The 13,175-nt window shown below is 49.2% G+C and overlaps 2 protein-coding genes across 3 annotated transcripts in view; one reads left to right on the top strand and one right to left on the bottom strand.

Annotated features, from left to right (window-relative positions):
- The window catches only part of NADSYN1 (NAD synthetase 1), a 559,458-nt gene that overhangs the window by 297,231 nt on the left and 249,052 nt on the right, over positions 1-13,175 (top strand). The gene's annotated exons all lie outside the window — the stretch shown is intronic.
- Positions 1-13,175, bottom strand: part of SHANK2 (SH3 and multiple ankyrin repeat domains 2) — a 666,329-nt gene that overhangs the window by 629,562 nt on the left and 23,592 nt on the right. For both annotated transcript variants that reach the window (XM_050758103.1, XM_050758102.1), the window contains exon 2: positions 9,349-9,448. The gene's annotated coding sequence lies outside the window, so the exon portion shown is untranslated. The remainder of the gene's footprint in view (positions 1-9,348; positions 9,449-13,175) is intronic.

The raw sequence follows: 13,175 nt of genomic DNA, 5'->3' as shown, positions 1-13,175 counted from the left end.
CCCTGGGAATATCCTGTGCAGTAAGAGTGCCCGAGTTCACCTGGGGTCTTGAGCGGCATCATGTGGCCTGTGCTGACAACACGCATTACAGTGGGGACCCCAGGCCACATGGTAGCAGCGTGACCTCTGGGGGGCCTGGGGACTAAGGCCAGTCATACGTATGTGAAAAATCCCCAGGAAAAGCCTGGCTCTGAGGGTCTGGAGCATAGTGCAGAGGGCTGGACTCCTTGTGTGCTGTCAACATCTTCGCTGGGAACCGTCCACATGCCGCCCTGGGAGAAGACAGGGGAAGCGGGCGCCTGGTCTCTCCTGGACTCTGCCCCACCTGCCTTTTGCCTTTACTGATTCCACCCTTCGCTGTGATGAACCCTGCCTGTCACCAAAACAGCTTCACTAAGGACTCTGTGAGTCCCTCTCGCGAATGAGTGAACCTGGTAGTGGGGGCGACCTTGGGGAGCCCCGAACACAGCTGTCCTGTTCTGAGGAGAACTGAAGGCCAGGGGTGGGGAAACCGAGGTCTGGCTGGATTTTCAAGAACATAAGTTACTTTTATAAAAGTCAAAGATGTAAATCCAAAAAAAAACCCCATAAACTCCACTGGAATGATCTGGAAGGGGTGTGCTCACATGGTAACCGCGGCACCAGGCTCCCAGCTCAGGGCGTAGGCAGAGGGCCCCTGCTGGGCTGATGATGCGGCTTGGCAGGAGCGTCCCCTGGGCAGGTAACAGGACCTGGCACACCTCCCAGCTGCACTGCCTCTGTAAAGTGAGCCTGTGCCAGGAAGGGACCCCATGGACAAGTTCTCAGGTGACAGGCTCCGACGGGAAGAGGCACCACAGGGTGCTGCTTGCTCACCTCCTCCCCCAGGGTGAAGACCGCAGCAAGGGACTCCTGAGGCAGGTACACTTCACCCCGAGACCCTGACGCCTGTTCCCTGCCAGCCACACCCTTGCACTTTAGGGGAAAATAGGGCTTCTGAGAACAGGGTCCCACTGAGGTTTCAGTTGGGGCCACTGTCACCTTCCAAGACGGCCCCAGTCTAAGCCTGAGCAGAGACACAGAAAATAAGACCAAGAATGCACTTCCCGCTACTACAAACTCATTCTCTTTCTCAGGACTGCTAAGTGATGAGGGCCACCCTGGAGCCACACAGAACAAGTCCCGGGAAGGAGGCAGGAGGCAGGGGCTCGGAGCACTCCACCTCCCCCAACGGCCCATTCACGGGATGCTGACCAGGGCCGGGCAGGGAAGGGACACCTCAGTAAACAGTTGATAATTTGTAATATAATAAAAATGTCAAGGCTGGGTGTAGTGGCTCAAGTCTGCAACCCCAGCACTTTGCAAGGCCGAGGCAGGAGGGTCACTTGAGGGCAGGCGTTCGAGACCACTTGGGCAACATAGCAAGACGCAGCAACTACAAAAAATAAAAGTAAAAAAACTAGATGGGCATGGTGGCACACACCTGTAGTCCTAGTTACTCAGAAGGCTGAGGTGGGAGGATCACTTGAGGCCAGGAGTTTGAAACCACCCTGGGCAACACAGCAAGACCCTGGTCTCTACAAAAAGTAAAAGTAAAAAAAAAGATTAGCTGGGCATGGTGGTGCATGCCTGTAGTCCCAGCTCCTCAAGAAGCTGAGGAGTGAGGATCGCTTGAGCCCAGGAGGTTGAGGGTGCGGTAAGCTATGACTGAACCACTTTACTCCAGCCTCGGTGACAGAGTGAGGCCCTGCCTCAAGAAAGAAAAAAAAGAAAGAAAAGAAAGAATCATGGAAGGAAAGGAAAAAAAAAACAAAACAGGAACATTTGGATTCAACCAACACTATAAATTCTTTTTTTTTTTTTTTTTGGAGACCAAGTCTTACTCTGTCAACCAGGCTGGGGTGCAATGGCGGGATCTTGGCTCACCACAACCTCTGCCTCCTGGATTCAAGTGATTCTACTGCCTCAGCCTCCCAAGTAGCTGGGATCATAGGCTTCTACCACCATGCCCAGCTAATTTTTGTATTTTTAGTAGAGATGAGGTTTCACGATGTTGGCCAGGCTGGTCTTGAACTCCTGATGTCAGGTGATCCACCCACCTTGGCCTCCCAAAGTGCTGGGATTACAGGTGTTAGCCACCATGCCCGGCCCATTTTAAATTTCATTTCCAGCAGTCTCAGGCCAAGCCTCCTACATTAGGTTTGTTTGCTTGTTTGCTTGTTTTGGTTGAACGACATTCTCTCTGATTTTTCCCTTCTTCTTTCCAAGAAAAGGGGAAATTAGCAAGTTTCTAACCTATTTTCAGTGCTTTGCTGAGATGCAGGTAAAGTTTAACCAAGAAGCAAAAGCAAATCGACAGAGCAGGACAGCACGGACGCCAGGGCCAGCTGCCCCATGTGACCCCATGTCTCTCCCTCAGCCAGGTCTTCCGGTCCCCATTTCCAGAATCTGAACAGCTCTAACTAGTCCTCAGCATGACACCGTTGCTGGAGGCTGACCCTGCACCAGGCATCTCTGGAAGGTGGCACACTCGGGGTCACTCTCGCCTCTCCAGGCTGGAGAGTGAAATGCCGAGAAAGGAATTCCTCTGCATTCCTGCCTGCTTCCGAGGCAGGCTTACCTTTCAATGAATTCCACTGGGGAAAAAAATAAAAAAGAATGATTGGCATCCAAGGGGTACACTGGGTTTGGCAGTCTGAGGGCTCCCAAGAAAAGCTTTTAAGGGCCTTAAGACACCTAAAACGCACACATGAAGAAATCTACAGCTGCCCTGAACATCCAACTGTTCCAGCATCCCTGTATTTAAACCCGGTGGGGGGTGGGGGGCGGGGGGACACGGCACAGAAAGCCATGCAGTGGTGTTCCCAGGGGCCCCACTGTGTACTCGGTGTGGCAGAAGGGTGCCCTGGAGGGGCATGAGCTTGAAGTGGGCATCGTTGGTTGAGTGGGATGTGCCAGGGCAGGGAGAAGCTGTCCTGGGAAGGAGGGCAGCCCGAGCAGAAGTGTCAGGGGAGATGGGGAAGTACGGGGGAGAAGGGACACGCCCCAGAGCCCAGCATGCGCAGAGGACTCCAAGGATGGACTGAGTGAGGTTATAGAACAAGGGGAGAAAGAATTCCAACCCCATAAACCCTAGCCCGATGCTGTTTTCCAAATCTCGGATAGCTCCAGGGAATGTTACGTTGCCAGGACAGGGCTGTGCACCCAAGTGTCCCTCCCCACCCTCCCTTCCTGAGTCCTAGGCAGGTGCCGTGGACATTACAGGTGGGTATAAAACAGCCCTGCCTCAAGGGAGCTCCCAGGATAGAGTGGCTGGCATAGCAAAGGGGACCAATGGGCAGTCTCTGGGATACGAAATATTGGCTTGAAATCCTGATTCTAATTCCCTTAGGTGTGATCCTTGATGAGTTACTGAATCTCCAGCCTCAGTTTCCTTATCTGTCAAAGGCAGGTTGGAGGCTTAAGATAGTCTAAGAAGACCAGACTATTTATTGAGAGAGAAGTGCTCCATAAATTGCATCTAAGGCACACACACACCCTCTGACTTAGAGCAGAGGTTACTAAACTCTGGGAGGTCACAGGCCAGGAAATGGAAGAAAAAGAAATTTCATGATCCTGTTGGAATGCCCGACATTATATGTCTCCAGGAAAAGGCGTTTGCAGAAGTGAGATGCACCGTCAGCCACTGTTCCTCACCAGCGAGGACGCTCGGCCCCACTGTCAGGGGAAAGGTGAGAGCAGAATAAAGCCCAGTCCTCTGACTCAAAGCCACTGTGCTTCCAAAGCAGAATGCCCTCTCAAGCCCTGGCTCTCCTCATCTCACCACAGATGGAAGGAGCTGGTCAGCAACTAGTCAGGCTGAATCAGGAAGCAGGAGGCTCTGCCAGCCCCATGTCCAGGCCAGGACAAATGTCGCTATGGGTAAGGACTTGAGGAAAAGCACAGGGCCTTGCAAGGACTGCCACGATTGTTCTCATCAAGAAATCTGCTACACAATTTGTAGTGAGCCACTCTCGAGGCAGGCCAATCAGACACACCCCACCACGCCATGCCTCAAGAAAACCCATGTGCAGCGATGACACAGGAGGGACCTTCAGGAGCTTCAGTTCGTAGGAGCCCAGCCAAGTATGGTGTGGAGGGTGTCAGGCTTCCCTGTCCAGGGACACACCTGGGTGCTCACCCTTGCATAAGTTGTGCCTCCTCTCAGAATCAGGAACAGCCGTGGCGCCCTCCCACCAGCACACACGTGGTCATACACAGACCCAGCTCCTCAATCTTGACTCAGTGAACTTCTGAGAGAGCTGCAAAGCCAGGCAGCAGCCATCCCTTGTGGCACAACACACAGCAGACAGGAACACTGCGTTGGTGTCAATGTGTGGGTGCTCCTGCAGGAGACCCTCCGTGCTGTGTGTGTCCCTGGACTACCAAACAGTGCATCTGCTCTGGAGGTGAAGGTCTTCATCTGGTCCCCTCAACAGAGCACCTGCTGTGAGCTGCCTAGAGAGATATACTGGGGGGTCTCTGCCAGACTAGATCCCAGGGGCCTGCCTGGCGCCTGGTGGGGGCTCGCTGGGAGAGCAGGACATGTCCATTCTTCATAAGAATCATCAGATGCCTGGCGCCCGGTGGGGACTCTCTGGGAGTGGCAATAAACCGCCGAGGATTCGACGCAGGACGTGGGTGTGTGCTGAGGCGTCCATTCTTCACAAGACTCAACAGACGCTCAAACAAGTCCGTGACCCCAGAATGTGAAGAACAGCAGCTTTCCATCATCTGCAAGGGAACTTCCAAAGGCAGCCTCAGTCCCAGGTGGTCTCCAGGGGCTGCAAAACCATCCCAGTACTTAGTGGTGCATACTTGGTCTCAGCACCTGGTCTCAGCCCTTGCCACCTTATCCTCTTCATTGGAAATCCACAGGCTTATTTATTTATTTATTTATTGAGATGGAGTCTCACTCTGTCGCCCAGGCTGGAGTGCAGTGGCGCGATCTCGGCTCACTGTGAGGTCCGCCTCCCAGGTTCACGCCATTCTCCTGCCTCAGCCTCCCGAGTAGCTGGGACCACAGGTGCCGCCACCATGCCCGGCTAATGTTTTTATATTTTTAGTAGAGACGGGCTTTCACCGTGTTAGCCAGGATGGTCTCCATCTCTTGACCTCGTGATCCGCCTGCCTTGGCCTCCCACAGTGCTGGGATTACAGGCGTGAGCCACCGCGCCCGGCCCAGGTATATATTTATATTCATGTAACGTGCTTTTGTTTCTGTTCACACTCATCTCACTTCTTCCCTACCGGCAGGCTGTTCTGCAAGTGTCAGGAAATCCACTGCAGCTGGAGACCAGCTCACTCCATCCACCCACTTCCCTCTACTTGGCCTGGGGCTCAGTGGATGCCAAGAGACTCAGGCGTCTGCTGAAGGAACTGGGGACACAGCACAATCCGTCTTAAAACACACACACACACACACACACACACACACTCCACACGTGGACAGCACTCTCCCTGCTCCAAGAATGAGCCCGGCAGCCCCAGGGCTGAAGAGAAAAACATCTTGGGGGGGCAATGAAGACAGCGTGATGCGGTGCCAGCACTTCCCTCATCCTCACGGACTTGGGGAAACATGACAGTGTCCGAGACAGACGCAGGAGGAGAGGGCAGCGGGGTATTCCAGCTCGGTCCATCTGTACTGCTGACAGGATCCTGCCATTTGACTCCTTGGGGGTCCTGCTTCGGGGGGTTCCCCAAGGCTGCTGCAGCCCTAATTGTTCCCCTTACCAAGTTCACGATGACAGCTCCCTGAGACACCCACAGGCGTGGTGGCAGGTGCCTATAATCCCAGCTGCTTGAGACCAGGAAGCGGAGGCTGCAGTGAGCCGAGATCGCTCCACTACACTCCAGCCTGGGCAACAGAGCGAGACTCTGTCTCAGAAAAAGAAAAAAAAAATGAAGATGGTAACTTCTGTATTATGTGTATCTTGCTAAGACTTTTAAAATAAAAACAAAATTTCATTTGTAAAAATTAGCAATGAGCAGGATTGGACCCTTGCACCACAGTCTGCCAGTTTCTGGTTGGGCACAAGGCAGTGGGTGCCCAGCAGGAGACGGTGGCCAGAGAACAGTTGCAGAGGACAGGATCCTCGCCCCAATCCTGCCCTGGCAAATGCCGCTTGATACCCTGTTTCCCCACCCAGGAGGGTCCCCTGGAGCATATCCTCTCGGGTCACGTCATTAATCATTAGGGGTCTGATTACACCAACAAGTGAAAAATATAATTTGAGACAATAGCAAAGAACACCTCAGGAAAAGCCAAATCTTCAAATTCATCTAATCTAGCCTCTTCAACAGTCAATGAGAATTGCAACATTGTCAGTTAATTCCATTACTGCTAAGTGGAACCCTTCTGCCACTAATTACATGATATCCTGGCTGCTCACTCAATTACCCCTCCAGGGTAATTTTCCGGTTTTTTTTCTGAGCAGCAAGGGGAGGTGATCAGTAGACAAGGCTAGAAACCCAGGATGTATGCAGGCGCTTAGGCGCTGGGAGTCTCCACTGTAAAATGACACTGCAGCCATGGCATGGGGGCGTGAGGTGGCCACACAACAATGTTCGTGACGAATGGGGGTCTGAGGACATCAGGAGAGCCATTGAGGAGCAGGGTCCCTTGGTGGCTCCTGTTAGGGTGGAACTGGGACACCTGAGGAAGCAGGAGAAGCTGCTGGAGGGAGAAGCGCCCAGGTGAGCGTGGCCAAGTCAGTGATGCTGCCCCACCCTTCCCTGCACCAGGACCAGGACCACCTGGGCCTCCCAGAGCACTGACATCCCCAAAAGGAAAAGCCCACCTACCCCACCACCCTGCCTCCAGCCGAGGGGACTGATCTTCCCAGAAAGCAGCACGGCTCCCCTGTCCCGAGGTCACCAACTGTGTGGGCTGAAAGTACCCTGGCCAGAAAAACAGAACTAAAAGAAATTCACTCCCGGCCTTCATGAGTTGCCCAGGCCAGCTTTTCATTCTCTCCTTCCCTTTAATCACAGTCGCCAGGGTTGCAGGGCTGCTGCTCCGGAAGCAAGCGCTCCCCAACACTTGAGAGCCAACGGCAGCTCCCGAGAGACAGGCTCCCAGTGAGAAGCAAAAGCTCAACCCAACCGCCCAAGTGTTCCTTCCTCACGAAGCTCCCGGAGGAGCTAAGAAGGGAGTTGCAGGGAGACAGGTCCCAGCTGCAAACCGAGGCCCAGCTGGCCGGACGCAGGCACCTTCTAAAGGCAGAAGTGCATGCACACCATGGGTTTTAGCTCTGCCCCAGCCCCGGGAGAGAGAATGAATAAATGGCAAGTCCCAAGTCCAAGCTCCGAGGAAGCCAAAGGCAGCTGACTGCTGACAGCATCTTAGTGGCTCAACCCCGGGCCTGCAGGGACACATGCTCCTTCCCAGGCGGACAGGAACTAATGTCCTTCCCTCTCTGCTCCTGCCCTAGGATAAAGGGGTGGACCGCCTTCTCCAGCAGGGTCACATGTTCTCATATGCATCCTTGTGACGGCTTTCGATCAGGAACCATGTACCAGACCAGTGCTTCTGCACAAGGGACAAGTATGCAGCATCGGCCAGAGACAAGGGGGACTGTGGAGGATGCAGACCCAGCCCTCGGCCAAGACAGCCAGGGAAGGCAGAAGCACCCTCCACCCGGGAGGACACCTGTCCACATCTGGGAGCGAATGACAGCAGAGGCTGAGAGGGAACTCAGAGACTTGGAGGTACGTGCGGGTGCAGAGAAGGGCCTGAACACGGGGAGAGCGGGACTCCGACTGGATTTCAGACGGGATTGGTGAGTTGTGGAGCTGGAGACAGGAAAACCAGGCAGGTGAGGCCGCCCAACTGCGATGGTGACCAGGACCAGGGTAGTCCTGCATGGGGCTGTGACTCCGACATTCCGCTCCTGCCTGCCGTGTTTAGGACCCCAGCATGTGCATTCTCGTGGGGTGGTGGAGGGTGAAGCAGAGATACACAATCGGCACCTAAACAGCCTTCCATGTGCACGGCTTCTGTTTCGCTGCACTCAACCAACCACACACACATTGGAAATACTTTTTAGTTGCATCTGTACCGAACACATACGGACTTTTTTTCTCATCATTGTTCCCTAAACAACACAGTATAGCAACCATTTACATATCATTTACATCATTTAGGTATCATACATGATCTAGAGATGTTTTAAAGTGTATGAGAGAAAGTGCTTCGGTTATATGCAAATACTGCACCGTATGAAATCAGGGACTTGAGCATCCATGGACTTTGGTATTCACGGGAGATCCAGGAACCAATCCCCTTTGGGTGCCGAGGGATGACTGTACAGCACTTCCACAGTATTAAGATCTCATGGTGTACACAACTAGGAAAGCATATCTGACACAGCTTCTTGGGCAGGCCCATGCAGCTCAGAGGCCCTTCCCTGCATGTGGGTACCACCAGGCACACCCCCCGTCCACATGAAAATGACGGAGAAGAGCTGGAAGCGCCTGCACCACTCATCTGTCTACAGCCACATCGACTGGGTCTGGCATGGGCACACTGGTGAGAACAGCTCAGAAGGACTGAGAAATTGCCCATGGGGCTCTGGACCATACAGATTTGTCTTTACGGCCCCTGGTATACAAGGCCATGCCAGGAGGCAGGGTCCTGTACCAGCAGGAGCCCAGTGTGCGGTCAGCCAAGCTGGATTCAGCCACTCGATACCCACATGACCATGACCAAGTATCTAACTGCTGAGAGCCTGTGTCCTCACTGAAAATGGTGGTGATGCCACTTCCTGCATGGAGTTGGTGGTAGTCAGGGTCAACGTTGATAAGATATTCAGCAGACGGGGCCTTTAAGCACATTACAGGTGAGGTGATACCAGCAAGGCACAGAGGAGGCACTCAAGAAAAGGGCCACTGAGCACCAGACCACGCTCTGGCCTCTGCAGAGCACACAGGCCTGAGCTTCCGTGCACCCTTCCCTGCATGTGGGCACCACCAGGCACACCCCCGTTCATGTGAAAATGACGGAGAAGAGCTGGAAGCGCCTGCACCACTCATCTGTCTGCAGCCACCTTGACTGGGTCTGGCATGGGCACACTGGTGAGGACAGCTCAGAGCACAGTTCAGAAGCCAGAGGCATAGTCCCCTTCACACCCCACAAGGTCACACAAGAGGGCCACCAAGGACAATGCCACCCACCTTCTTCCCACCCAAACACAAGCACAAGGCACACAGGGCCTGACAAAAGAAACTGAAAGTCCCCTGGCCACAGTGCAAAGGCGGGGAGGTGGACCAAACCAGACAGTGGCCACTGGCTTGCAGGTAACAAGCACAGGGGAAAATGTTATAACTCACCAGAGGTGTTGGCAGACTGAGCCCCACAGATGGCCTCTTAGAGCAGGAACTGTCTGTGTTCTAGGGGGCCAAAACAGGGTGCCTGGAGAGATTTCCAGACCTGTGGAGAGACAAAGAGACCAGGGCATGGTCAGACAGAGACTGTGGAGAGGCACGTGTTAAAACCTCATGTAGATTCTGATATTTCTGAGCTAAAAACCAGGGATCGAACTTCTGCTTCCGGGCAGATGGAGTAGACACATTTTTCCCTATTCCTCACACAAAGCACAACTAATACTCAGGATGGTGTATATAAAACAAACATAACGCTCCTCAAGGTGGAGAGAAGGCAGACCAGCCAGGGACATGGTGTGAGCTCTCTGGGTTTTCTTCTTGCCTCATACATCCCAGACATGGTGCTGAATAAGCCAGCGACCCAGAAAAGTCAACAGGAGCAGGAACAATACCACAACAAAAGCGTGTTCTCTTTAGTCTAAAGACTGGGAAAGTGGCAGCTAACAGGGCAATACATTTAGACAACAGGTCTACTCCAGCCAGACACTGCAGAAAAATCTGTGACCTCAGCCCCACCCACAGCAGCAAAGGCTGAGTAGGGAGTCTAGATTTCTACCCTGTGTGGCTATAATGAGGCACCAAATCCCTGCCAGGGTGGCATCGAATAGACCAAAGGCAGGAGCTGGCACATTCATCCCCACCAGGCAGTAACAAATCCTCCTTTCACTCTGGCATTAGTACAGGCAGCACGGGGAGCCTGGATTTCTATAGCACCTGTCAGTAATGAGGTGACGCCCCTTTCCACCTTCCCTTGTGGAAGTGGCGTCAGGAAAAGTTAGCTTACAAAAAAAGGTTTAAGTAAGACTCAAAGTCCCATAACATAATACAAAAATGTCCAAGTTTCAATAGAAAATCACCCATCAGACCAAGGTTCAGGAAGATTTCAAACTGAAAAAATAAAATCAATTGATGCCAGCACAGAGGTGACAGAGATGTCAGAATGGTCTGGCAAAGAGTTGAGAGCAACCATGATAAATGCTTCCACGAACAATTATGAACATGCTAGAAACAGAAGAAATAACAGAAAGCCTCACCAAGGAAGCAGAACATCTCACCAAAGATATAAAAAAGAATCAAGTGAAAATGATAGAACTGGCCAGGCGCGGTGACTCACGCCTGTAATCCCAGCATTTTGGGAGGCCGAGGTGTGTGGATCACTCGAGGTCAGAAGTTCGAGACCAGCCTGGCCAACATGCCTAAACCCCATCTCTACTAAAAATACAAAAATTAGCTGGGTGTGGTGGTGGGCACCTGTAATCCCAGCTACTCAGGAGGCTGAGGCAGGAGAATCACCTGGACCCAGGAGCCAGAGGTTGCAGTGAGCCAAGATCATGCCACTGCACTCCAGACCATGGGCAACAAGAGTCAAAATCCACCTTACAAAAAAAAAAAAAAAAAAAGAAAGGAAAATGATAGAACTAAAGAATACAATAACTGAAACAAAAGACTCAGTGGATGGACTCAACAGCAGAATGGAGGGGACAGAGAAAAAAATCAGTGAACTGGAAGACAGAACAATAGACATTACCCCCAACTGAACAATAGAGTGAAACAGACTGAAAATAAATAAACAGAGTCTCAGGGAGTTACGGGGCAATAATAAAATACCTAACTTTAAGTGCTTGAAATGTCAGAAGGAGAGATAAGAGAGGGAGGGTCTGAAAAAAGTACTTAAAATATCCCAAATTTGGTGAGAGATATAAACCTACAGATTCCAGAAGCTGAATGAATCCCAAATAGGATAAACCCAAGAAAATTCACACCAATATACATGAGAATTAAACTTCTGAAAACTAATAATGAAGAAAAAATATTGAAAACAGGCAGAGAAAAGCAATACTTACATTTCTCATCAGAAACTGTGGAGACCAAAAGAAAGTGGCACAGTAATTTTCAAGTGATGAAAGAAAAGAACTCTCAATTCATAATTCTATACCAACAAAAATATCCTGTAAGAATGAAGGGAAAATTAAGATAGTCTCAGATGAAAGGAAACTAAGGAAATTTGCCACTGGCAGACCTAATCTAAAAGAATAGCTAAAAGGAAACCTTTCTAAGTAAAATAATAATAATAAAAGACAGAGTTTTGGAACATTAGGAAGGAAAAAGGAGTATGGTAAGCAAAAGTTTGGTAAATATAATAGGCTTTCCTTCTTGAGTTTTATAGATTATATTTGATGGTTGAAACAAAAATTACAACACAATCTGATATGGTTCTAAATGTATAGAGCAAATATTTAACATTTATAAATGGAGAAGGGTAAAGAGACATAAAAGAAGATTGTATATTTTACTCAAACTGGTATCACAATAGATGATAAAGTATACGTGATATAACACCCAGAGCAACCACTTAGAAAGCTGTGCAAAGAGATATACACATAAACAAAATGGAACCCTAAAAAATGTTCAAAAATGTTCAAATAACCCACAAGAAGGCAGGAAAAAATAGAAAAATGAAAACCTGAAATAACAAATGTAAGGCCTAATGTATCAATAATTGCATTAAATGTAAATGGTCAAAATATACCAGTTAAAAGACAGAGATTGGCAGAGTAGATTTTACAAGCTACAATTAAATAAGATCTACAAAAATTTGCTTCAAATATAATGACATAGGTAGGATGAAAGTAAAAGGATGGAATAAGATACCTTTTACGAACAGAAGTCAAAAGAAAGCAATCATGGCTATGTTAATATTAGATAAAATAGACTTTGAGGCAAGGAAAATACCACAAAGAGAACATTACATAATGATGAGAGGACTCCACCAAGAAGACATAGTAATTCTAAATGTGTATATACCAAACAGAGGAGCAAAACACATGAAGCAAAAATGAATAGAACTGAAGAAAGAAGACATAAATCCACACTTATAACTGAATACAACTTTAACAAGCCTTTCTCCACAATTGATAGAATAAGACAGGAAAATCAGCAAGGATACAGAAGAACTCAGTAATATGATCAATTAACAAGATCAAAGTGATAGTTGTAGAACCTACCTCCACCGTAGTACAGCAGAATTCACATTCTTTTCAGGTGTTCATGAAATTTATGGCATATATTGGAAAAGAAGAATAATCTCAAATCAAATTCTAAGTTCCCACCTCAAGAAGCTAGCAAAAGGAGAGCCAAACAAACCCAAAGCAAGCAGAAGGAAGAAAATAATAAACATATAAGTGGGAAAAAAAATGAACAGGAAACAGAATAACAACAGAAAAATCAGCGAAACAATAAACTGGCTCTTTGTAAAAGTCAACGCAATTGACGAAACTCTAACAAGACTGACAAAGAAAAAAAGACAACACAAATTACCAATACCAGGAATTAAATAGGAGACACCATTAAAGACCCTGCAGACATCAAAAAGGTACTAAAGGAATACTAAATCAGCTCTACACACATAAACTTGACAATGTGGATGAAATAAAGCAATTATTCAAGAAATACAAACTACTTCACCTTGCCCAATTTGTAAAAGGTAATTTGAATCATTTCCTACAGCTATTAAGGGAATTGAATTCATAATTTTTAAACTCCAGTTTTTTTGAGAAAAGGAAATCTTTAGACCTAAATGAGTTCACTGGAGAATTCTATGAAATGCTTAAAGAATAATTAATACTAATTCTACACAATTTCTTCCAGAAAGTAGAATAGGAGAGAACATTTCTTAATTTATTTTATGGAGCAAGTACTACCCTGATAACCAAAGCCAGAGAAAGTGAGCATAAAAAGATTACAGGCTGGGTGTGGTGGCTCACACCTGTAAT

Source organism: Macaca thibetana, chromosome 14 (genome assembly GCF_024542745.1).
Source record: "Macaca thibetana thibetana isolate TM-01 chromosome 14, ASM2454274v1, whole genome shotgun sequence".
Taxonomy (NCBI): domain Eukaryota; kingdom Metazoa; phylum Chordata; class Mammalia; order Primates; family Cercopithecidae; genus Macaca; species Macaca thibetana.
This window is presented reverse-complemented; position numbering and strand designations above follow the sequence as displayed.